We start from the raw sequence: 27967 nt of genomic DNA, 5'->3' as shown, positions 1-27967 counted from the left end.
CCTAACACTACCCCCTTGAAGATCACCTTACCTTGAGACGTCTTCACCCGGGCAGAAGAGGTCCTCCAGATGGACAGAAGTCTTCATCTAGGCGGCATCTTCTATCTTCATCCATCCGGAGCGGAGCGGGTCCATCTTCAAGACATCCAACGCGGAGCATCCCCTTCTTCCGACGACTAACACTAAATGACTGTACCTTTAAGTGACGTCATCCAAGATGGCGTTCCTTCAATTCTGATTGGCTGATAGAATTCTATCAGCCAATCGGAATTAAGGTAGAAACAATCCTATTGGCTGATCCAATCAGCCAATAGGATTGAGCTCACATTCTATTGGCTGATTGGCTTAGATGAAGACTTCTCCCGGCTTCGTTGAGGGTAGGGATTTTTATTATTTTGGGGGGGCTTTTTTATTTTATTAGGGGGATTATATTAGGTGTAATTAGTTTTAAAAAATTGTAATTATTTTATTTTTTTCTGTAATTTAGTGTTTTTTTTCTGTAATTTAGTTTATTTAACCCCTTAATGACTGAGGACGTGCAGGGTACGTCCTCAGAAAAAAGGCAGTTAATGCCTGAGAACGTACCCTGCACGTCCTCAGTCTGGAAAGCAGCTGGAAGCGATCCTGCTCGCTTCCAGCTGCTTTCCGGTTATTGCAGTGATGCCTCGATATCGAGGCATCCTGCAATAACATTTTTAAGCCATCCGGTGCAGAGAGAGCCACTCTGTGGCCCTCTCTGCACCGGAGATTGTTGGCTTACCGGCGTTGGTGGGTGGGAGGCTGGTGGGAGGCGGGTGGTGGCCATCGATGGCCTTGGCGACTTGCAGGAGGGGCGGGATCGTGGGCGTGGGCGGTCGGGGGCGCGCACTGGCGCGCGCGCGTGCACGGACGGGGGGGGGCGGGCGCGTGCACGGGGAGGGAGCGGGTGGGAACCGCTACACTACAGAATAAAGTAAAAAAAAAAAGCATACAAAAGGGAATAAAAGTTTTTTTAATTATAAATCAATTAAGGTGTTGGGGTTTGTCTGTTAGGGGGGGTGAATCTACACTGCAGAATTTATATTTTTGTTTTAAAAAACACGTTTTTTTCTTGAAACTGGGTACTGGCAGACAGCTGCCAGTACCCAAGATGGCCCCCAATAATGCAGAGGGGGAGGGTAAGAGAGCTGTTTTAGGGGTGGATCAGGGAGGTTGGGGGCTAAGGGGGGATTCTACAAAGTAGCATATGTAAATATGCTAAAAAAAAAAAAAGAACAAATTAAAAAAACCTTTTATTTTAGTACTGGCAGAGTTTCTGCCAGTACTTAAGATGGCGGGGACAATTGTGGGGTGGGGGAGGGAAGGGAGCTGTTTGGGAGGGATCAGGGGGTCTGATGTGTCAGGTGGGAGGCTGATCTCTACACTAAAGCTAAAATTAACCCTGCAAGCTCCCTACAAACTACCTAATTAACCCCTTCACTGCTAGCCATAATATACGTGTGATGCGCAGCAGCATTTAGCGGCCTTCTAATTACCAAAAAGCAACGCCGAAGTCATATATGTCTGCTATTTCTGAACAAAGGGGATCCCAGAAAAGCATTTACAACCATTTGTGCCATAATTGCATAAGCTGTTTGTAAATAATTTCAGTGAGAAACCTAAAATTTTGAAAAATTTAACGTTTTTTTAAATTTGATCGCATATGGTGGTGAAATGGTGGCATGAAATATACCAAAATGGGCCTAGATCAATACTTGGGGTTGTCTACTACACTACACTAAAGCTAAAATTAACCATACAAGCTCCCTACATGCTCCCTAATTAACCCCTTCACTGCTGGGCATAAAACACGTGTGGTGCGCAGTGGCATTTAGCAGCCTTCTAATTACCAAAAAGCAACACCAAAGCCATATATGTCTGCTATTTATGAACAAAGGGGATCCCAGAGAAGAATTTACAACCATTTATGCCATAATTGCACAAGTTGTTTGTAAATAATTTCAGTGAGAAACCTAAAGTTTGTGAAAAAATTTGTGAAAAAGTGAACAATTTTTTTTATTTGATCGCATTTGGCGGTGAAATGGTGGCATGAAATATACCAAAATGGGCCTAGATCAATACTTTGGGATATCTTCTAAAAAAAAATATATACATGTCAATGGATATTCAGGGATTCCTGAAAGATATCAGTGTCCCAATGTAACTAGCACTCATTTTGAAAAAAAGTGGTTTGGAAATAGCAAAGTGCTACTTGTATTTATGGACCTATAACTTGCAAAAAAAGCAAAGAACATGTAAACATTGGGTATTTCTAAACTCAGAACAAAATTTAGAAACTATTTAGCATGGGATTTTTTTGGTGGTTGTAGATGTGTAACAGATTTTGGGGGTCAAAGTTAGAAAAAGTGTGTTTTCTTCCATTTTTTCCTCATATTTTATAAAAAAAATTAGAGTAAATTATAAGATATGATAAAAATAATGGTATCTTTAGAAAGCCCATTTAATGGCGAGAAAAACGGTATATAATATGTGTGGGTACAGTAAATGAGTAAGAGGAAAATTACAGCTAAACACAAACACCGCAAAAATGTAAAAATAGCCTTGGTCCCAAACGGACAGAAAATGGAAAAGTGCTGCGGTCATTAAGGGGTTAATTTAATTGTAATTAATTGTAGTTAATTTAGGTAATTTATTTAATGATAGTGTAGTGTTAGGTGTAATTGTAACTTAGGTTAGGATTTATTTTACAGGTATATTTGTATTTATTTTAACTAGGAAGTTATTAAATAGTTAATAACTATTTAATAACTATTCTACCTAGTTAAAATAAATACAAAGTTGCCTATAAATTAAAAATAAACCCTAAGATAGCTACAATGTAACCATTAGTTATATTGTAGCTAGCTTAGGGTTTATTTTATCGGTAAGTATTTAGTTTTAAATAGGAATAATTTAGTTAATTGTTGTAATTTTATTTAGATTATTTAAAATTATATTTAAATTAGGGGGGTGTTAGGGTTAGAATTAGGTTTAGGGGGTAATACATTTAATATAGTTGCGGTGTCGTTGGGGGCGGCAGATTAGGGGCTAATAAAATTTAACTAATGTTTGCGAGGCGGTAGTACGGCGGTTTAGGGGTTAATATATTTATTGAAGTGGCGGCGATGTCCGGTCGGCAGATTAGGGGTTAAAAAATGTATTTAAGTGTTTGCGATGTGGGGGGGGGGGGGCTCGGTTTAGGGGTTAATAGGTAGTTTATGGGTGTTAGTGTACTTTTTAGCACTTTAGTTAAGAGTTTTATGTTAGGGCATAACTACTGACTTTTAAATGCGGTAGGAGTCTTGACAGGAGAGGATCTACCGCTCACTTTTTCAAAGACTCATAATACCGGCGTTAGGCAAATCCCATTAAAAAGATAAAATACACAATTTACGTAAGTGGATTTGCAGTATGCTTGAGTCGCGGGAAAAAAAGTGAGCAGTACACCTGTACCTTCCAGACTCGTAATACCAGCGGGCGTTAAAAAGCAGAGTTGGAACCTCTCAACGCTGCTTTTTAAGGCTAACGCAAGACTCGTAATCTAGGCGAATGCAAGCACAAAATAGAATTGTGTTTTTGGCATACTACATTACTTGTCTGTCATAATTCCCCTTTCTCCAGCAATATCCACTGTTACAAAAACATCCTGTAGGATTATGAATGTTGCCCTGAAATAAATATATGCTATATATTGAATTAATAGAACTATTAGATCATGGAAATAATGATTAATAACATCTGATGTTTTTTTAACACAGTAACAAAGCTTGTGTATTTATAAATGCAATTGTTGCTATTTAATATCCTTAGATATTGATTATATTTAGCATATATGAATGAGAAAATACATTTTTAACAATAAGATCTTTAATGAAATATCGGAATACAAAAACATCCTGTATGATTATGAAGGTTGTCCTAGAATAAACATATGCTATATATCAAATCAATAGCACTATTGGATCATGGAAATAATAATGTATAACATCTGATGTTTCTTAAACATTAATGAATATTGTGTAATTATAAATGCTTCAGTTGCTATTTAACATCTTCAGTTATATATCATATTTGGCATATACAAATAAGTAAATAGTTTTTCATCAATAAGATCTCCAATGAAATATCGGAAGCAGCCAGTGCGGTGTTACACTTCCGCAAATCACTAATGAAGCAACAGACACGTTACCATGACAACCGTTGACAATAAATAGCGTAGGCTAACGCTGGGCTGGCCCTATGCCCTGACGAAGTCATGTTTGAGTGATGGAAATGCGGTGGCGGGCGTGGCCTGGTTTACAGTGTGTTCTCTACATACACTTAGCATTCATAACAGCGGTTTTGCCAAATAACCGCTATTGATACTTTAAGTGCCTACTGTCTTTTGATACATTGATACAATGTTGGGTCTAATTAAGGAACTGGTTATAGAATGTTAACCCATGCGAATATGTTAGTACAGTCCTAATAACGATGACAACATAAATACAGTTTTTTAAGCACAGTTTCTTACATATTGACATTTAGAATATTGTTTTAGCTTTGCACAAAATTGATTATTTGAGCTACAACCTATCTGTCCCACTATGAGGAATATGAATGCTTTGTACGTATGTTGTTTGGAAATGCAGTTTACAACCTAGGGATTTTAGCTAGCAATCGGCTGACTTTGTTAAATCAAAGCGGTACGCAGGTAGGAGGATGCCCTCGAGCGCATAACTTGTTTTGCATTGTGTGTGAATACATATGTAAGTGCAGTTGTGATCCCCAGATATCCTGCTATTAGCTTTATCCCCAGTTTATATTACACGCTTACTGGGTCCACTAGCCCTCTTATATTTTTACTTTAGGTTGCTATACAGTATGGCTGCTGAATTTAGAATATTGGAAGTGACAATTCCCATTTTCTAATAGTCAAACTCTAGTAACCTTTTTAAATTTGTGTTTATTATCAATAGGTAGATGTTGACCAATTAGGGGTTTCTCTGATAAGGGGTTTGGAAGTGACAATACCCATTACTCTATACCTATGGCAGCATCTTACCTTTGAAAATGTCCTTTTTGCATATCTGTTAATTAAAGTGTAGTTTTTACCCCTTTTTCTATTTTTTGATAATCACAGTGTATAATTCTACACTTGGCTTAAATGTCATAAATCCCCTCTTTTCTCCCTAATCCCATTATTTATCATACATAGAAGAGCTATATTCCCCCATGCTAAACAAACCTCATCCCATCAATTAACCACTTTGAAATTTACAAGAGGAAAATGGTTTACAATGAATGGAGCATCATCTATCTCTTTATGAGGATAGAACAATATAGTTACAAATGGAAATTTAACATTTCTTTACTTAAAAAAAGTTTAAAATCTCATGCACACATTAAAGTGATCATTATTAAAGGGATTATTACATGAAGGAAACAAACAGGGTTCTATCAGATAGGAGAACCTATTTGAAAAAAAGAGCCTAGGCAGGAGTTTTATATACAGCTAAAGCCATTGTTGGAAGAAACATTCAACAAATCAAATGGTCTAAATTAAATGTTTTGCTCAAGAGAAATACTTAAACACCCATATATTACTAATTATTGAAATGTGTGCACTTTATCTTGATCACAAACAAAAACGATTTTGGTGCTAGCAGTCATAATGAAATATTAAATGAATAAGTAAGAGAGTAGTCACAGCTAAAAGTAAATGCTGTGAAAAAGAATGACAAGGCAGCACTCAAATTGCATAAATAACGAGTGGTTTATTTGCTAAACCTACACATGTCAAAAACAAAATTCACAAAACCCTTAATTGCAATAAAAAGAGTGACTATTAAACCCAGGCCTGGTTAGTACTTTTATCTGACACACTACCGTAAAACTACGGTTATTACAAATAATGTTCGAAGTATATAACATATCTTCAACTATGCGCTGTTACAAACAAACAATGTGTGAAAGATAAACTGTTGCAACATAATTCAAAAGAGACACAGATTAACAATGTCCGTTTTAACAGAGCACTTAGTGTGAATCACACGCTCTGTGAATGAAATGTGTTACAAAGAAGCAGTTCCAGCGTTACTGATTGGGAAACCAACTGTAATAGAATTACTGAGCAAACAGTCTCACCACATTCGCGGTACAAAGTTCCAGTATTTGCTCCAACACTAGCTTGTATAATTACCACTTGATCACTCCAAGCTTTGCATATTTCTCATGCCGGATCCTGGAAATTCTCCAAACAAAGCGGTTTGTGTTAAGGCTCCATTACGGTTAATGCCTCCTTGTATTTACAAAACCGGAACTTCCATTCAAGACTGCTGCATGCTTGTCAGTTGTTAGAACCACATATAGTAACTCGGTATGCTTCAGACCAGCTGCCAGGGACTTAGCACTCCACTTCAAACAGTTGCCGCTTCACAAAACGTCAGGCATGACGCTTTTCGCCCCTCCCCTTAGTGGGCTGACTTTAGGGCTTCATCGGATCTATTACTTATAATTAAGTACCAAAAGTTTATAAAGGTCATATAAGTGGCATTGATTTATTAAAATAAAGTTTATTAGCCTGTAGTCAGTCCTATTTTTTTATTATTATTATTATTAGCAGTAATTATTTATAGAACGCCAACAGATTCTGCAGTGCTAGGTAGAGGGATCTGCCAAAGAATTGCACTGCTGTAAATCAGTTGTCAGGAATGTGATCTAAAAAAACAGCTGTGCTAGTAGGCTTACATGCTAAGGGGGTTCAAGGGGATGACAAAAGGAGGATAGGAACCAAGATACAACTTTATGTAAGTAAAACTCGATCCTATCTAAAAAATACTAAACGTCCTTCAAATTGTACACCAAATGAATTGACAAGACAACAATATTTTGGTCACAATGGATGTTACATATTTATATTCTGTTATTGAACATTTTATATTCTATGTAGGCCTTGAAGCCATAAAGTGGATACTTTCGCAATATAAAGACCAAGAAAAAAGTATTTTACATTTTATTTTGAAATCTATTGATTTCCTTAAACCATAATTTATTTTGGTTTGATTGGAGATATTTTTTTACACATTTGTGAGACAGTCATGAGTACCAGGTTTATATATGGGAACAATAATAATTTTTTGGTGGGAGTCGGGTATCCTGGCATAGATAAATTGATTAAGTGATCTGTATTTGGCAAGGGAACATGGAAGAAGTACATGTATTAATCTTGTTAATGATAATCCACTTTCCATGAAATGTACTCCCGTAGTGGATAAAAATGAGATTTCCTTCCTAGATTTATACATCAAAGAAGAAACTAATAAAATAATTACTAAATCTCATTTTTAAGACCTGTGATAATAAAGCGTACATCAAATATGACAGCTGCCATCAGACTACTTGGCTACAAGCAATTCTTAAGGGATAATTCTAAAGGATCAAAAGAAAACATAGACACAATAGAGATTGGAACAGCAGTCTCTTATGCTCAAAGATTTAAAGAAAATAGATATTGCCTAAGAGGTTTAGAATTAACTAGGAGTGAGCTTGGCCAACTAGATACAGATTTGATACTGTAAAATAAATCAGAAAATATATTTAATCATATTTCCTCCTTTTTGTAAATTTGTTCAATAAAGATTTTGCAACAAGGAATCAAGTTATAAACAAACCATGTTTTGAAGGAAGATGACATTCTAAAATACATTATACCAGAAAAGCCTAAAGTAATGTATTTAATAATAATAAAAATAATAATAAAAAGCTAAAATTCTTAATTTTTTTTTGGCATCTTCTCTAATAAAAGGTATAAATCCTGATATAGATCCTAGACTAAATCATTTGACACATTTTTATTTCTATGGAATTTGTAAGGCTTGCAATTATTAAATAAATTAGGTATAATACCTTTAGATCCTCCTCAACAGGAAACAATATAATATAGAATCATTCATAAGTTGCAGTATTAAGATTATAATATATCTGATGATTTGTTCCTGCAAGATTCAATACATGGGACAAAGCTTTAGGTTCTTAAAATAAGGATTTTAGAGCATTTACAAAAGATACAACAAGGGAAGAAAGGTCATATCTTCTCTATTTTTTGGAATAATAATTTACTTAAAGTGATGGTAAATTCAGCCAAATTGTTCCACATATTTGTAAAGGTCTTATCCTAACTAGCATATCAATATGCTTTTTTATTAATAAATACATCAGCACACAGAATAATATCACTTTTAATCCTGCTACGTTACTGTTTTCAATTCATCCTCTCTCTAACATTTTCGAAGCTCCTTCTTTGAGTGGCATTAGCCAATCAAAGCCTCACGATGCGCCCCATGTAAAACTCTATCGCTCTCGTGCTCAGAACGCTGTAATCTTACTGAAATGCGCATGCGCAACTACTTACGCTACTTGCGCAACAGAATAAGGGATTTGTCAATTGCTGTTTCTAATTACTTTGATCCATCCTTGAAAGAAAATCAGCACATGTCCGTGCTCCAGAAATATTATATATATCTGATGAGATTTAGTAAAATTAATTAAACGATCCTGTAATACATATTTATTTCAATTAGTGTAATATTAGTCATATATTTCAAAAATGTATAATTTCAATAACCTATTATGATGTTTTGGCGCTTTATTGCATATTATAAAAATGATATATAAAGATATATAGATAGATATATATTGGTATATATATATACAATTTATTTAATTGTGGGTACACTCAATATTTATCCAAATGCAAAGGTTTTTATATTATTTCTGCTGATGTTAAAGATTTTTTTAACTAAAATGTTTAATTTCTTTTAATATAGTATTTTTATACCACAACATCAAATATTATTTTCAATCTTATGTTATCTTCGAGGTGCTAAAGATATAAAAATAATTATAATAGTTCATTATCATCGTGAAGTACAGATATTGATTTTAAATTGCTGTATCCAAAAAAACAACTTTTATGCATTCCATGAAGATCAATATATATATATATATATATATATATATATATATATATATATATATATATATATATATATATATATATATATATATATATATATATATATATAAGAGACATGAAACCAAAAAAATTATTTTGATATAGATAGAACAAGTAATTTACCCCCCCCCCCAAATGTATCTTCTAATTATCTTTATTCTGTTGATATCCTTAGATAAAAAAGCATATATAGATAAGCTCAGTATATGCTCATTGGTTAGCAGAAAAAACATGCCTCGTGTGATTTTCTCATCCAATGTGCACTGATATATATTCAACAAAGGATAGCTATAGAATGAATCAAAATTGGTAATCTAAGTTTTTTTTTTTAATTTAATTTTCTATCTGAATCTTTTAATACATATTCTTGGTTTCATGTACCTCTAATATCAACCTCTATTTATACATATATTGTGTGTATATATATATATATATATATATATATATATATATATATATATATATATATATATATATATATATATATATATACACACACAATATATGTATATTTACAAAAATGTGAGGGTGTACTCACTTTTGTGAGATAATATATATATATATATATATATATATATATATATATATATATATATATATATATATATATATATATATATATATATACAAAAAGAACAAGAAATGGTGTCAGTACTGACGCAATATCTTGTGCTTTTTGTATGTATATATATATATATATATATATATATACATATACAGTATCTCACAAAAGTGAGTACACCCTCACATTTTTGTAAATATTTTATTATATCTTTTCATGTGACAGCACTGAAGAAATTACACTTTGCTACAATGTAAAGTAGTGAGTGTACAGCCTGTATAACAGTGTAAATTTGCTGTCCCCTAAAAATAACTCAACACACAGCCATTAATGTCTAAACCGTGGCAACAAAAGTGAGTACACCCCTAAGTGGAATGTCCAAATTGGGCCCAATTAGCCATTTTCACTCCCTGGTGTCTTGTGACTCGTTAGTTTTACAAGGTCTCAGGTGTGAATGGGGAGCAGGTATGTTAAATTTGGTGTTATCGCTCTCACACTCTCTCATACTGGTCCTTGAAAGTTCTACATGGCACCTCATGGCAAAGAACTCTCTGAGGATCTCAAAAAAAGAATTGTTGCTCTACATAAAGATGGCCTAGGCTATAAGAAGATTGCCAAGACCCTGAAACTGAGCTGCAGCACGGTGGGCAAGACCATACAGCGGTTTCACAGGACAGGTTCCACTCAGAACAGGCCTCGCCATGGTCGTCTAAAGAAGTTTGAGTGCACATGCTCAGCGTCATATACAGAGGTTGTTGTTGGGAAATAGGCAAATGAGTGCTGCCAGCATTTCTGCAAAGGTTGAAGGGGTGGGGGTGGGGGGTCAGCCTGTCAGTGCTCAGACCATACACCGCACACTGCATCAAATTGGTCTGCATGGCTGTTGTCCCAGAAGGAAGCCTCTTCTAAAGATTATGCACAAGAAAGCCCGCAAACAGTTTGTTGAAGACAAGCAGACTAAGGACATTGATTACTGGAACCATGTCCTGTGGTCTGATGAGACCAAGATAAACTTATTTGGTTCATATGGTGTCAAGCATGTGTGGTGGCAACCAAGTGAGGAGTACAAAGACAAGTGTGTCTTGCCTACAGTCAAGCATGGTGGTGGGAGTGTCATGGTCTGGGCCTGCATGAGTGCTGCTGGCACTGGGGAGCTACAGTTCATTGAGGGAACCATGAATGCCAACATGTACTGTGACATACTGAAGCAGAGCATGATACAGTCCCTTTGGAGACTGGGCCGCAGGGCAGTATTCCAACATGATAACGACCCCAAACACACCTCCAAGATGACCACTACCTTGCTACAGAAGTTGAGGGTAAAGGTGATGAACTGGCCAAGCATTTCTCAAGACCTAAACCCTATTTAACATCTGTGGGGCATCCTCCAACAGAAGGTCGGGGAGCGCAAGGTCTCTAACATCCACCAGCTCCAGTGGCAACCTGTGAAGCTCTGGTGAACTCCATGCCCAAGAGGGTTAAGGCAGTGCTGGAAAATAATGGTGGCCACACAAAATTTTGACACTTTGGGCCCAATTTGGACATTTCTTCTTAGGGGTGTACTCACTTTTGTTGCTAACGGTTTAGACAATAATGGCTGTGTGTTGAGTTTTTTTCAGGGAACAGCAAATGTACACTGTTATACAAGCTGTACATTCACTACTTTACATTGTAGCAAAGTGTCATTTCGTCAGTGTTATCACATGAAAATATATAATAAAATATTTACAAAAATGTGAGGGGTGTACTCACCTTTGGGATCCGATTTAAGAGGGTGTAGAAATTGCCATTGATAATGATTCTGTCTCGGTTCCTGAAGAAGGTGCATCTGTAGATGTGGATGAGAGATTCGGCAACACCGATTGGTGTGTTTGCGGCAACTTTCAAGCACTGCAAACCCACATTGAGTCAATTTGCTGCCGTGAGGTCGAGAATTTTAATTCCAAAATTGAAGATGGTTCAAGCTGTATTATAGATGATCCATATGTGAAGACATCACTAACCAGCAGAGAATATCTTGTTCAAGTATATCAGATTTTGGAAAGTTACAAAAAAATGTGTCTATCAAGACCAAACGATCCAAATAACAGGTATATATTCAATGAATTTTAATTTTCAAATTTTTTATATTATTTTTTTGTTGTTGTAATAAAAATTAGAAATGTTGTGTGCACAATGGCACTTTGACGCTGAGGAGGGGGTGTGAGCCCCGAAACGTTGCTCTGACTGTACTGCTACCCATGAAGTAAAGATTTTTGGATTTCAAATTTTTTTCTTCATTACACAATGGCACACTAAATCATATTATTTTCCCTCAATATTAATTTCAAGCATGCCATTGTAAAAAACAAAATCCGAACTTACTCATATCAACATTATTTTCTTTGTTTTCTTGCCATCTTCATTTAAAAAAACAGTAATTTTTTGTTGTTGTAATAAAAATTAGAAATGTAATGTGCACAATGGCACTTTGAGCCTGAGGAGGGGGTGTGAGCCCCGAAACGTTGCTCTGGCTGTTTGCCTGTTTTTCTTCATTACACAATGGCACACTAAATCATATTATTTTCCCTTAATATTAATTTCAAGCATGCCATTGTAAAAAAAAATTCTAACTTACCCATATCAACATTCTTTTCGTTGTTTTCTTGCCATCTTCATTTAAAAAAACAGTAATTTCAATGCTTGAGACATACCATTTTAGGCTGATTTTCTTTAGAGGTGATAAAGTCTGTCAAATGGTAGCAACATAAAAATATTCCATAGACTTTAATAGAGCAAAAACAATTGAGCTGCGCATGCAAACGTACAAAAAATATATACTTTCTCCAAATGATTACAGTATACTCTATTACACTGTGTTGGATATATAAAATCCTAAACTGTTGTCATAAATTATTTTTAGAATATCAATCGGCTAGATTGCGAGTTTTCCGGTAAGAGCTGCTCGGTGCTAACTTGCAAGTTATTGTCAAAGCTCACCTCCCGCTGCTGTTACATGTTTGCAAAAACTCGACGGTAGCAGGCAATATTGCAGCGTAAAGCAAAATTGAGCTCTACACCGCACTCCAATACCAGCGCTGCTTTGAGCTGGTTTTACGTGCTCGTGCACGATTTCCCCATAGACATCAATGGGGAGAGCCGGCTAAAAAAAAGCCTAACACCTGCAATAAAGGAGCGTAAAGCTCCGTAACGCAGCCCCATTGATTCCTATGGGGAAAGGAAAGGTATGTTTACACATAACACACTAACATAATCGCTGACACCTACATTACACGTATTAACCCCTAATCTGCCTCCCCCGACATTGCCGCCACCTACCTATACTTATTGACCCCTAACCTGCCGCCCCAACACTGCCGCCACCTACATTACAGTTATTAACCCCTAATCTGCCGCCCCTGACATCGCACACATACCTACACTAATTAACCCTTAATCTGCCGCCCCCAACATCGCTACCACTATACTAAAGTTATTAACCCCTAAACCTAACCCTAACACTCACTAACTTTAATGTAACTAAAATAAATCTAAATAAACCCTACTATTATTACCTAACAAATTCCTATTTAAAACTAAATACTTACCTATAAAATAAACCCTAAACTAGCTACAATATAACTAATAGTTACATTGTACCTATATTAGGTTTTATTTTTATTTCACAGCTACGTTTGTATTTATTTTAACTAAGTAGAATAGTTAGTAAATAGTTATTAACTATTTACTAGCTACCTAGCTAAAATAAATACAAATTTACCGTAAAATAAAACCTAACCTGTCTTACATTAACACCTAACCTTACACTACAATTCAATAAATTACATTAATTAAATACAATTAACTAAATTACAAAAAAAACCACTAAATTACACAAAATAAAAAAGAAATTATAAAATATTCAAACAAATTACACCTAATCTAATAGCCCTATCAAAATAAAAAAGCCCCCCCCCCCCGAAATAAAAAAACCCTAGCCTACAATAAACTACCAATGGCCCTTAAAAGGGCCTTTTGCAGGGCATTGTCCCAAAGAAATAAGCTCTTTTACCTGTAAAAAAAAAAAAAATACAAACAACCCCCCAACAGTAAAACCCACCACCCACACAACCAACCCCCCCAAATAAAAACCTATCTAAAAAACCTAAGCTCCCCATTGCCGTGAAAAGGGAATTTGTATGGGCATTGCCCTTAAAAGGGCATTTAGCTCTTTTTCTGCCCAAACCCTAAGCTAAAAATAAAACCCACCCAATAAACCCTTAATAAAACCTAACACTAACCCCCGAAGATCCACTTACAGTTTTTGAAGACCCGACATCCATCCTCAACGAGAAGCCGGGAGAAGACGTCAATGAAGCCGGGAGAAGTCTTCATCCAAGCGGACCAAAGTCTTCATCCAAGCCGGCAGAAGTCTTCATCCAAACAGCATCTTCTACCTTTATCCATCCGGCGCGGAGCGGCTCCATCTTCAAGACATACAGCGCGGAGCATCCTTTTCTTACAGCGGTGACTGAAGAATGAAGGTTCCTTTAAGGGAAGTCATCCAAGATGGCGTCCCTTGAATTCCGATTGGCTGATAGAATTCTATCAGCCAGTCGAAATTAAAGGTGAAAAAATCCTATTGGCTGATGCAATCAGCCAATAGGTTTGAGCTTCAATCCTATTGGCTGACCCAATCAGCCAATAGAATTGAGCTTGCATTCTATTGGGTGTTCCAATCAGCCAATATAATTTTTTCACCTTTAATTCCGATTGGCTGATAGAATTCTAACAGCCAATCTGAATTCAAGGGATGCCATCTTGGGTGACGTCCCTTAAAGGAAACTTCATTCTTCAGTCGCCGTCGTAAGAAGAGGATGGTGTCAAGCATGTATGGTGGAAACCAGGTGAGGAGTGCAAAGACAAGTGTGTCTTGCCTACAGTCAAGCATGGTGGTGGGAGTGTCATTGTCTGGGCCTGCATGAGTGCTGCTGGCACTGGGGAGCTACAGTTCATTGAGGGAACCATGAAAGCCAACATGTACTGTGACATACTGAAGCAGAGCATGATCCAGTCCCTTTGGAGACTGGGCCGCAGGACAGTATTCCAACATGATAACGACCCCAAGCACAACTCCAAGACGACCACTACCTTGCTACAGAAGTTGAGGGTAAAGGTGATGAACTGGCCAAGCATTTCTCAAGACCTAAACCCTATTTAGCATCTGTGGGGCATCCTCCAACAGAATGTGGGGGAGCGCAAGGTCTCTAACATCCACCAGCTCCAGTGGCAACCTGTGAAGCTCTGGTGAACTCCATCCACAAAAGGGTTAAGGCTGTGCTGGAAAATAATGGTGGCCACACAAAATATTGACACTTTGGGCCCAATTTGGATATTTCTTCTTAGGGGTGTACTCACTTTTGTTGCTATGGTTTAGACATTAATGGCTGTGTGTTGAGTTTTTTTTCAGGAAACAGCAAATGTACACTGTTATTCAGGCTGTACACTAATTACTTTACATTGTAGCACAGTGTCATTTCGTCAGTGTTGTCACATGAAAATATATAATAAAATATTTATAAAAATGTGAGGGGTGTACTCACGTTTGGGATCCGATTTAAGAGGGTGTAGAAATTGCCATTGATAATGATTCTGTCTCGGTTCCTGAAGAAGGTGCATCTGTAGATGTGGATGAGAGATTCGGCAACACCGATTGGAGTGTTTGCGGCAACTGTCAAGCAATGCCAACCCACATTGAGTCAATTTGCTGCCGTGAGGTCGAGAATTTTAATTCCAAAATTGAAGATGGTTCAAGCTGTATTATAGATGATCCATATGTGAAGACATCACTAACCAGCAGAGAATATCTTGTTCAAGTATATCAGATTTTGGAAAGTTACAAAAAAATTTGTCTATCAAGACCAAACGATCCAAATAACAGGTATATATTCAATGAATTTTAATTTTCAATTTTGTTATATTATTTTTTTGTTGTTGTAATAAAAATTAGAAATGTTGTGTGCACAATGGCACTTTGACGCTGAGGAGGGGGTGTGAGCCCCGAAACGTTGCTCTGACTGTACTGCTACCCATGAAGTAAAGATTTTTGGATTTCAAATTTTTTTCTTCATTACACAATGGCACACTAAATCATATTATTTTCCCTCAACATTAATTTCAAGCATGCCATTGTAAAAAACAAAATCCGAACTTACTCATATCAACATTATTTTCTTTGTTTTCTTGCCATCTTCATTTAAAAAAACAGTAATTTCAATGCTTGAGACATACCATTTTAGGCTGATTTTCCTTAGAGGTGATAACGTCTGTCAAATGGTAGCAACATAAAAATGTTCCATAGACTTTAATAGAGCAAAAACAATTGAGCTACGCATGCAAACGTACAAAAAATATATACTTTCTCCAAATTATTACAGTATGCTCTATTACACTGTGTTGGATATATACAATCCTAAACTGTTGTCATAAATTATGTTTAGAATATCAATCGGCTAGATTGCGAGTTTTGCGGTAAGAGCTGCTCGGTGCTAACTTGCAAGTTATTGTCACCGCTCACCTCCCGCTGCTGTTACATGTTTGCAAAAACTCGACGTTAGCAGGCAATATTGCAGCGTAAAGCAAAATTGAGCTCCACACTGCACTCCAATACCCCCCCAAAAATGTATCTTCTAATTATCTTTATTCTGTTGATATCCTTAGATAAAAAAGCATATATAGATAGGCTCAGTATATGCTCATTGGTGGCAGAAAAAACATGCCTTGTGTGATTTTCTCATCCAATGTGCACTGATATATATTCAACAAAGGATAGCTATAGAATGAATCAAAATTGGTAATCTAAATTTTTTTTTTAATTTAATTTTCTATCTGAATCTTTTAATACATATTCTTGGTTTCATGTACCTCTAATATCAACCTCTATTTATACATATATTGTGTGTGTATATATATATATATATGTACATTTACAAAAATGTGAGGGTGTACTCACTTTTGTGAGATACTGTATATATATATATATATATATATATATATATATATATATATATACAAAAAGAACAAGAAATGGTGTCAGTACTGACTCAATATCTTGTTCTTTATGTATATATATATATATATATATATATATATATATATATATATATATATATATATATACATATATATACAGTATCTCACAAAAGTGAGTACACCCTCACATTTTTGTAAATATTTTATTATATCTTTTCATGTGACAGCACTGAAGAAATTACACTTTGCTACAATGTAAAGTAGTGAGTGTACAGCCTGTATAACAGTGTAAATTTGCTGTCCCCTAAAAATAACTCAACACACAGCCATTAATGTCTAAACCGTGGCAACAAAAGTGAGTACACCCCTAAGTGGAATGTCCAAATTGGGCCCAATTAGCCATTTTTACTCCCTGGTGTCTTGTGACTCGTTAGTGTTACAAGGTCTCAGGTGTGAATGGGGAGCAGGTATGTTAAATTTGGTGTTATCGCTCTCACACTCTCTCATACTGGTCCTTGCAAGTTCTACATGGACAGGGTGATGGGGGAAACCAGACGTGGACTCCTTGCCCAATGTGCTTAGAGGGATATGGCTGCACCTCACTGACGAGGCCCAAAGGAGGCTGAAACGATCGTCTGGGGTTGTCATGTTCCTTGTTCAGAGGAGAATTGCCTGGTATTTCGGAGCTGGACTGACCATGTCGGCGGGATCAGACTGATATACTACAGGAAAGTTTTCCTCTGTGAAAAGCACAATTGGGCAGAAAGATGCTACTACCAGGTGGCAACCGGGCCATAGAACAAGCTATTGATGCTGCTGTTCGTTCCTGGCAGACTGCTTCTCATTCTGTTTTGCATAAGTTCTACATGGCACCTCATGGCAAAGAACTCTCTGAGGATCTGAAAAAAAGAATTGTTGCTCTACATAAAGATGGCCTAGGCTATAAGAAGATTGCCAAGACCCTGAAACTGAGCTGCAGCACGGTGGGCAAGACCATACAGCGGTTTCACAGGACAGGTTCCACTCAGAACAGGCCTCGCCATGGTAGTCTAAAGAAGTTTGAGTGCACATGCTCAGCGTCATATACAGAGGTTGTTGTTGGGAAATAGACAAATGAGTGATGCCAGCATTTCTGCAAAGGTTGAAGGGGTGGGGGCGGGGGGTCAGCCTGTCAGTGCTCAGACCATACACCGCACACTGCATCAAATTGGTCTGCATGGCTGTCGTCCCAGAAGGAAGCCTCTTCTAAAGATTATGCACAAGAAAGCCCGCAAACAGTTTGTTGAAGACAAGCAGACTAAGGACATGGATTACTGGAACCATGTCCTGTGGTCTGATGAAACAAAGATAAACTTATTTGGTTCATATGTTGTCAAGCATGTGTGGTGGCAACCAAGTGAGGAGTACAAAGACAAGTGTGTCTTGCCTACAGTCAAGCATGGTGGTGGGAGTGTCATGGTCTGGGCCTGCATGAGTGCTGCTGGCACTGGGGAGCTACAGTTCATTGAGGGAACCATGAATGCCAACATGTACTGTGACATACTGAAGCAGAGCATGATCCAGTCCCTTTGGAGACTGGGCCGCAGGGCAGTATTCCAACATGATAACGACCCCAAACACACCTCCAAGATGACCACTACCTTGCTACAGAAGTTGAGGGTAAAGGTGATGAACTGGCCAAGCATTTCTCAAGACCTAAACCCTATTTAACATCTGTGGGGCATCCTCCAACAGAAGGTGGGGGAGCGCAAGGTCTCTAACATCCACAAGCTCCAGTGGCAACCTGTGAAGCTCTGGTGAACTCCATGCCCAAGAGGGTTAAGGCAGTGCTGGAAAATAATGGTGGCCACACAAAATTTTGACACTTTGGGCCCAATTTGGACATTTCTTCTTAGGGGTGTACTCACTTTTGTTGCTAACGGTTTAGACAATAATGGCTGTGTGTTGAGTTTTTTTCAGGGAACAGCAAATGTACACTGTTATACAGGCTGTACACTCATTACTTTACATTGTAGCAAAGTGTCATTTCGTCAGTGTTATCACATGAAAATATATAATAAAATATTTACAAAAATGTGAGGGGTGTACTCACCTTTGGGATCCGATTTAAGAGGGTGTAGAAATTGCCATTGATAATGATTCTGTCTCGGTTCCTGAAGAAGGTGCATCTGTAGATGTGGATGAGAGATTCGGCAACACTGATTAGTGTGTTTGCGGCAACTTTCAAGCACTGCCAACCCACATTGAGTCAATTTACTGCCGTGAGGTCGAGAATTTTAATTCCAAAATTGAAGATGGTTCAAGCTGTATTTTAGATGATCCATATGTGAAGACATCACTAACCAGCAGAGAATATCTTGTTCAAGTATATCGGATTTTGGCAAGTTACTAAAAAATGCGTCTATCAAGACCAAACGATCCAAATAACAGGTATATATTAAATAAATTTTAATTTTCAATTTTTTTAAATTAATTTATGTTGTTGTAATAAAAATTAGAAATGTAATGTGCACAATGGCACTTTGAGCCTGAGGAGGGGGTGTGAGCCCCGAAACGTTGCTCTGGCTGTTTGCCTGTTTTTCTTCATTACACAATGGCACACTAAATCATATTATTTTCCCTCAATATTAATTTCAAGCATGCCATTGTAAAAAAAAATTCTAACTTACCCATATCAACATTCTTTTTTCGTTGTTTTCTTGCCATCTTCATTTAAAAAAACAGTAATTTCAATGCTTGAGACATACCATTTCAGGCCGATTTTCTTTAGAGGTGATAAAGTCTGTCAAATGGTAGCAACATAAAAATGTTCCATAGACTTTAATAGAGCAAAAACAATTGAGCTGCGCATGCACACGTACAAAAAATATACACTTTCTCCAAATTATTACAGTATGCTCTATTACACTGTGTTGGATATATAAAATCCTAAACTGTTGTCATAAATTATGTTTAGAATATCAATCGGCTAGATTGCGAGTTTTGCGGTAAGAGCTGCTCGGTGCTAACTTGCAAGTTATTGTCAAAGCTCACCTCCCGCTGCTGTTACATGTTTGCAAAAACTCGACGGTAGCAGGCAATATTGCAGCGTAAAGCAAAATTGAGCTCCACACCGCACTCCAATACCAGCGCTGCTTTGAGCTGGTTTTACGTGCTCGTGCACGATTTCCCCATAGACATCAATGGGGAGAGCCGGCTAAAAAAAAGCCTAACACCTGCAATAAAGGAGCGTAAAGCTCCGTAACGCAGCCCCATTGATTCCTATGGGGAAAGGAAAGGTATGCTTACACATAACACACTAACATAATCGCTGACACCTACATTACACGTATTAACCCCTAATCTGCCTCCCCCGACATTGCCGCCACCTACCTATACTTATTGACCCCTAACCTGCCGCCCCAACACCGCCGCCACCTACATTACAGTTATTAACCCCTAATCTGCCTCCCCTGACATCGCACACATACCTACACTAATTAACCCTTAATCTGCCGCCCCCAACATCGCTACCACTATACTAAAGTTATTAACCCCTAAACCTAACCCTAACACTCACTAACTTTAATGTAACTAAAATAAATCTAAATAAACCCTACTATTATTACCTAACTAATTCCTATTTAAAACTAAATACTTACCTATAAAATAAACCCTAAACTAGCTACAATATAACTAATAGTTACATTGTACCTATATTAGGTTTTATTTTTATTTCACAGCTACGTTTGTATTTATTTTAACTAAGTAGAATAGTTAGTAAATAGTTATTAACTATTTACTAGCTACCTAGCTAAAATAAATACAAATTTACCGTAAAATAAAACCTAACCTGTCTTACATTAACACCTAACCTTACACTACAATTCAATAAATTACATTAATTAAATACAATTAACTAAATTACAAAAAAAAACCCACTAAATTACACAAAATAAAAAAGAAATTATAAAATATTCAAACAAATTACACCTAATCTAATAGCCCTATCAAAATAAAAAAGCCCCCCCCCCCCGAAATAAAAAAACCCTAGCCTACAATAAACTACCAATGGCCCTTAAAAGGGCCTTTTGCAGGGCATTGTCCCAAAGAAATCAGCTCTTTTACCTGTAAAAAAAAAAAAATACAAACAACCCCCCAACAGTAAAACCCACCACCCACACAACCAACCCCCCCAAATAAAAACCTATCTAAAAAACCTAAGCTCCCCATTGCCGTGAAAAGGGAATTTGTATGGGCATTGCCCTTAAAAGGGCATTTAGCTCTTTTTCTGCCCAAACCCTAAGCTAAAAATAAAACCCACCCAATAAACCCTTAATAAAACCTAACACTAACCCCCGAAGATCCACTTACAGTTTTTGAAGACCCGACATCCATCCTCAACGAGAAGCCGGGAGAAGACGTCAATGAAGCCGGGAGAAGTCTTCATCCAAGCGGACCAAAGTCTTCATCCAAGCCGGCAGAAGTCTTCATCCAAACAGCATCTTCTACCTTTATCCATCCGGCGCGGAGCGGCTCCATCTTCAAGACATACAGCGCGGAGCATCCTTTTCTTACAGCGGTGACTGAAGAATGAAGGTTCCTTTAAGGGAAGTCATCCAAGATGGCGTCCCTTGAATTCCGATTGGCTGATAGAATTCTATCAGCCAGTCGAAATTAAAGGTGAAAAAATCCTATTGGCTGATGCAATCAGCCAATAGGTTTGAGCTTCAATCCTATTGGCTGACCCAATCAGCCAATAGAATTGAGCTTGCATTCTATTGGGTGTTCCAATCAGCCAATATAATTTTTTCACCTTTAATTCCGATTGGCTGATAGAATTCTAACAGCCAATCTGAATTCAAGGGATGCCATCTTGGGTGACGTCCCTTAAAGGAAACTTCATTCTTCAGTCGCCGTCGTAAGAAGAGGATGGTGTCAAGCATGTATGGTGGAAACCAGGTGAGGAGTGCAAAGACAAGTGTGTCTTGCCTACAGTCAAGCATGGTGGTGGGAGTGTCATTGTCTGGGCCTGCATGAGTGCTGCTGGCACTGGGGAGCTACAGTTCATTGAGGGAACCATGAAAGCCAACATGTACTGTGACATACTGAAGCAGAGCATGATCCAGTCCCTTTGGAGACTGGGCCGCAGGACAGTATTCCAACATGATAACGACCCCAAGCACAACTCCAAGACGACCACTACCTTGCTACAGAAGTTGAGGGTAAAGGTGATGAACTGGCCAAGCATTTCTCAAGACCTAAACCCTATTTAGCATCTGTGGGGCATCCTCCAACAGAATGTGGGGGAGCGCAAGGTCTCTAACATCCACCAGCTCCAGTGGCAACCTGTGAAGCTCTGGTGAACTCCATCCACAAGAGGGTTAAGGCTGTGCTGGAAAATAATGGTGGCCACACAAAATATTGACACTTTGGGCCCAATTTGGATATTTCTTCTTAGGGGTGTACTCACTTTTGTTGCTATGGTTTAGACATTAATGGCTGTGTGTTGAGTTTTTTTTCAGGAAACAGCAAATGTACACTGTTATTCAGGCTGTACACTAATTACTTTACATTGTAGCACAGTGTCATTTCGTCAGTGTTGTCACATGAAAATATATAATAAAATATTTACAAAAATGTGAGGGGTGTACTCACGTTTGGGATCCGATTTAAGAGGGTGTAGAAATTGCCATTGATAATGATTCTGTCTCGGTTCCTGAAGAAGGTGCATCTGTAGATGTGGATGAGAGATTCGGCAACACCGATTGGAGTGTTTGCGGCAACTGTCAAGCAATGCCAACCCACATTGAGTCAATTTGCTGCCGTGAGGTCGAGAATTTTAATTCCAAAATTGAAGATGGTTCAAGCTGTATTATAGATGATCCATATGTGAAGACATCACTAACCAGCAGAGAATATCTTGTTCAAGTATATCAGATTTTGGAAAGTTACAAAAAAATGTGTCTATCAAGACCAAACGATCCAAATAACAGGTATATATTCAATGAATTTTAATTTTCAATTTTGTTATATTATTTTTTTGTTGTTGTAATAAAAATTAGAAATGTTGTGTGCACAATGGCACTTTGACGCTGAGGAGGGGGTGTGAGCCCGAAACGTTGCTCTGACTGTACTGCTACCCATGAAGTAAAGATTTTTGGATTTCAAATTTTTTTCTTCATTACACAATGGCACACTAAATCATATTATTTTCCCTCAATATTAATTTCCCTCAATATTGCCATTGTAAAAAACAAAATCCGAACTTACTCATATCAACATTATTTTCTTTGTTTTCTTGCCATCTTCATTTAAAAAAACAGTAATTTCAATGCTTGAGACATACCATTTTAGGCTGATTTTCCTTAGAGGTGATAAAGTCTGTCAAATGGTAGCAACATAAAAATGTTCCATAGACTTTAATAGAGCAAAAACAATTGAGCTACGCATGCAAACGTACAAAAAATATATACTTTCTCCAAATTATTACAGTATGCTCTATTACACTGTGTTGGATATATACAATCCTAAACTGTTGTCATAAATTATGTTTAGAATATCAATCGGCTAGATTGCGAGTTTTGCGGTAAGAGCTGCTCGGTGCTAACTTGCAAGTTATTGTCACCGCTCACCTCCCGCTGCTGTTACATGTTTGCAAAAACTCGACGTTAGCAGGCAATATTGCAGCGTAAAGCAAAATTGAGCTCCACACCGCACTCCAATACCCCCCCAAAAATGTATCTTCTAATTATCTTTATTCTGTTGATATCCTTAGATAAAAAAGCATATATAGATAGGCTCAGTATATGCTCATTGGTGGCAGAAAAAACATGCCTTGTGTGATTTTCTCATCCAATGTGCACTAATATATATTCAACAAAGGATAGCTATAGAATGAATCAAAATTGGTAATCTAAATTTTTTTTTTAATTTAATTTTCTATCTGAATCTTTTAATACATATTCTTGGTTTCATGTACCTCTAATATCAACCTCTATTTATACATATATTGTGTGTGTATATATATATATATATATATATATATATATATATATATATATATGTACATTTACAAAAATGTGAGGGTGTACTCACTTTTGTGAGATACTGTATATATATATATACAAAAAGAACAAGAAATGGTGTCAGTACTGACTCAATATCTTGTTCTTTATGTATATATATATATATATATATATATATATATATATATATATATATATATATATATATATATACATATATATACAGTATCTCACAAAAGTGAGTACACCCTCACATTTTTGTAAATATTTTATTATATCTTTTCATGTGACAGCACTGAAGAAATTACACTTTGCTACAATGTAAAGTAGTGAGTGTACAGCCTGTATAACAGTGTAAATTTGCTGTCCCCTAAAAATAACTCAACACACAGCCATTAATGTCTAAACCGTGGCAACAAAAGTGAGTATACCCCTAAGTGGAATGTCCAAATTGGGCCCAATTAGCCATTTTTACTCCCTGGTGTCTTGTGACTCGTTAGTGTTACAAGGTCTCAGGTGTGAATGGGGAGCAGGTATGTTAAATTTGGTGTTATCGCTCTCACACTCTCTCATACTGGTCCTTGCAAGTTCTACATGGACAGGGTGATGGGGGAAACCAGACGTGGACTCCTTGCCCAATGTGCTTAGAGGGATATGGCTGCACCTCACTGACGAGGCCCAAAGGAGGCTGAAACGATCGTCTGGGGTTGTCATGTTCCTTGTTCAGAGGAGAATTGCCTGGTATTTTGGAGCTGGACTGACCATGTCGGCGGGATCAGACTGATGAAACAAAGATAAACTTATTTGGTTCATATGTTGTCAAGCATGTGTGGTAGCAACCAAGTGAGGAGTACAAAGACAAGTGTGTCTTGCCTACAGTCAAGCATGGTGGTGGGAGTGTCATGGTCTGGGCCTGCATGAGTGCTGCTGGCACTGGGGAGCTACAGTTCATTGAGGGAACCATGAATGCCAACATGTACTGTGACATACTGAAGCAGAGCATGATCCAGTCCCTTTGGAGACTGGGCCGCAGGGCAGTATTCCAACATGATAACGACTCCAAACACACCTCAAAGATGACCACTACCTTGCTACAGAAGTTGAGGGTAAAGGTGATGAACTGGCCAAGCATTTCTCAAGACCTAAACCCTATTTAACATCTGTGGGGCATCCTCCAACAGAAGGTGGGGGAGCGCAAGGTCTCTAACATCTACAAGCTCCAGTGGCAACCTGTGAAGCTCTGGTGAACTCCATGCCCAAGAGGGTTAAGGCAGTGCTGGAAAATAATGGTGGCCACACAAAATTTTGACACTTTGGGCCCAATTTGGACATTTCTTCTTAGGGGTGTACTCACTTTTGTTGCTAACGGTTTAGACAATAATGGCTGTGTGTTGAGTTTTTTTCAGGGAACAGCAAATGTACACTGTTATACAGGCTGTACACTCATTACTTTACATTGTAGCAAAGTGTCATTTCGTCAGTGTTATCACATGAAAATATATAATAAAATATTTACAAAAATGTGAGGGGTGTACTCACCTTTGGGATCTGATTTAAGAGGGTGTAGAAATTGCCATTGATAATGATTCTGTCTCGGTTCCTGAAGAAGGTGCATCTGTAGATGTGGATGAGAGATTCGGCAACACCGATTAGTGTGTTTGCGGCAACTTTCAAGCACTGCCAACCCACATTGAGTCAATTTACTGCCGTGAGGTCGAGAATTTTAATTCCAAAATTGAAGATGGTTCAAGCTGTATTATAGATGATCCATATGTGAAGACATCACTAACCAGCAGAGAATATCTTGTTCAAGTATATCGGATTTTGGCAAGTTACTAAAAAATGCGTCTATCAAGACCAAACGATCCAAATAACAGGTATATATTAAATAAATTTTAATTTTCAATTTTTTTAAATTAATTTATGTTGTTGTAATAAAAATTAGAAATGTAATGTGCACAATGGCACTTTGAGCCTGAGGAGGGGGTGTGAGCCCCGAAACGTTGCTCTGGCTGTTTGCCTGTTTTTCTTCATTACACAATGGCACACTAAATCATATTATTTTCCCTCAATATTAATTTCAAGCATGCCATTGTAAAAAAAAATTCTAACTTACCCATATCAACATTCTTTTTTCGTTGTTTTCTTGCCATCTTCATTTAAAAAAACAGTAATTTCAATGCTTGAGACATACCATTTCAGGCCGATTTTCTTTAGAGGTGATAAAGTCTGTCAAATGGTAGCAACATAAAAATGTTCCATAGACTTTAATAGAGCAAAAACAATTGAGCTGCGCATGCACACGTACAAAAAATATACACTTTCTCCAAATTATTACAGTATGCTCTATTACACTGTGTTGGATATATAAAATCCTAAACTGTTGTCATAAATTATGTTTAGAATATCAATCGGCTAGATTGCGAGTTTTGCGGTAAGAGCTGCTCGGTGCTAACTTGCAAGTTATTGTCACAGCTCACCTCCCGCTGCTGTTACATATTTGCAAAAACTCGACGTTAGCAGGCAATATTGCAGCGTAAAGCAAAATTGAGCTCCACACCGCACTCCAATACCAGCGCTGCTTTGAGCTGGTTTTACGTGCTCGTGCACGATTTCCCCATAGACATCAATGGGGAGAGCCGGCTAAAAAAAAGCCTAACACCTGCAATAAAGGAGCGTAAAGCTCTGTAACGCAGCCCCATTGATTCCTAAGGGGAAAGGTATGTTTACACATAACACACTAACATAATCGCTGACACCTACATTACACGTATTAACCCCTAATCTGCCTCCCCCGACATTGCCGCCACCTACCTATACTTATTGACCCCTAACCTGCCGCCCCAACACCGCCGCCACCTACATTACAGTTATTAACCCCTAATCTGCCGCCCCTGACATCGCACACATACCTACACTAATTAACCCTTAATCTGCCGCCCCCAACATCGCTGCCACTATACTAAAGTTATTAACCCCTAAACCTAACCCTAACACTCACTAACTTTAATGTAACTAAAATAAATCTAAATAAACCCTACTATTATTACCTAACTAATTCCTATTTAAAACTAAATACTTACCTATAAAATAAACCCTAAACTAGCTACAATATAACTAATAGTTACTTTGTACCTATATTAGGTTTTATTTTTATTTCACAGCTACGTTTGTATTTATTTTAACTAAGTAGAATAGTTAGTAAATAGTTATTAACTATTTACTAGCTACCTAGCTAAAATAAATACAAATTTACCGTAAAATAAAACCTAACCTGTCTTACATTAACACCTAACCTTACACTACAATTCAATAAATTACATTAATTAAATACAATTAACTAAATTACAAAAAAAAACCAACTAAATTACACAAAATAAAAAAGAAATTATAAAATATTCAAACAAATTACACCTAATCTAATGGCCCTATCAAAATAAAAAAGCCCCCCCCCCCCCCCGAAATAAAAAAACCCTAGCCTACAATAAACTACCAATGGCCCTTAAAAGGGCCTTTTGCAGGGCATTGTCCCAAAGAAATCAGCTCTTTTACCTGGAAAAAATACAAACAACCCCCCAACAGTAAAACCCACCACCCACACAACCAACCCCCCCAAATAAAAACCTATCTAGAAAACCTAAGCTCCCCATTGCCCTTAAAAGGGAATTTGTATGGGCATTGCCCTTAAAAGGGCATTTAGCTCTTTTTCTGCCCAACCCCTAAGCTAAAAATAAAACCCACCCAATAAACCCTTAATAAAACCTAACACTAACCCCCGAAGATCCACTTACAGTTTTTGAAGACCCGACATCCATCCTCAACGAGAAGCCGGGAGAAGTCCTCAATGAAGCCGGGAGAAGTCTTCATCCAAGCGGACCGAAGTCTTCATCCAAGCCGGCAGAAGTCTTCATCCAAACAGCATCTTCTATCTTCATCCATCCGGCGCGGAGCGGCTCCATCTTCAAGACGTACAGCGCGGAGCATCCTTTTCTTACAGCCGTGACTGAAGAATGAAGGTTCCTTTAAGGGAAGTCATCCAAGATGGCGTCCCTTGAATTCCGATTGGCTGATAGAATTCTATCAGCCAGTCGAAATTAAAGGTGAAAAAATCCTATTGGCTGATGCAATCAGCCAATAGGTTTGAGCTTCAATCCTATTGGCTGACCCAATAAGCCAATAGAATTGAGCTCGCATTCTATTGGGTGTTCCAATCAGCCAATATAATTTTTTCACCTTTAATTCCGATTGGCTGATAGAATTCTAACAGCCAATCTGAATTCAAGGGATGCCATCTTGGGTGACGTCCCTTAAAGGAAACTTCATTCTTTAGTCGCCGTCGTAAGAAGAGGATGGTGTCAAGCATGTATGGTGGAA

This window comes from Bombina bombina, chromosome 8 (assembly GCF_027579735.1).
Source record: "Bombina bombina isolate aBomBom1 chromosome 8, aBomBom1.pri, whole genome shotgun sequence".
Taxonomy (NCBI): domain Eukaryota; kingdom Metazoa; phylum Chordata; class Amphibia; order Anura; family Bombinatoridae; genus Bombina; species Bombina bombina.
The sequence above is the reverse complement of the archived record's forward strand: the minus strand, read 5'-3'. Positions refer to the sequence as shown.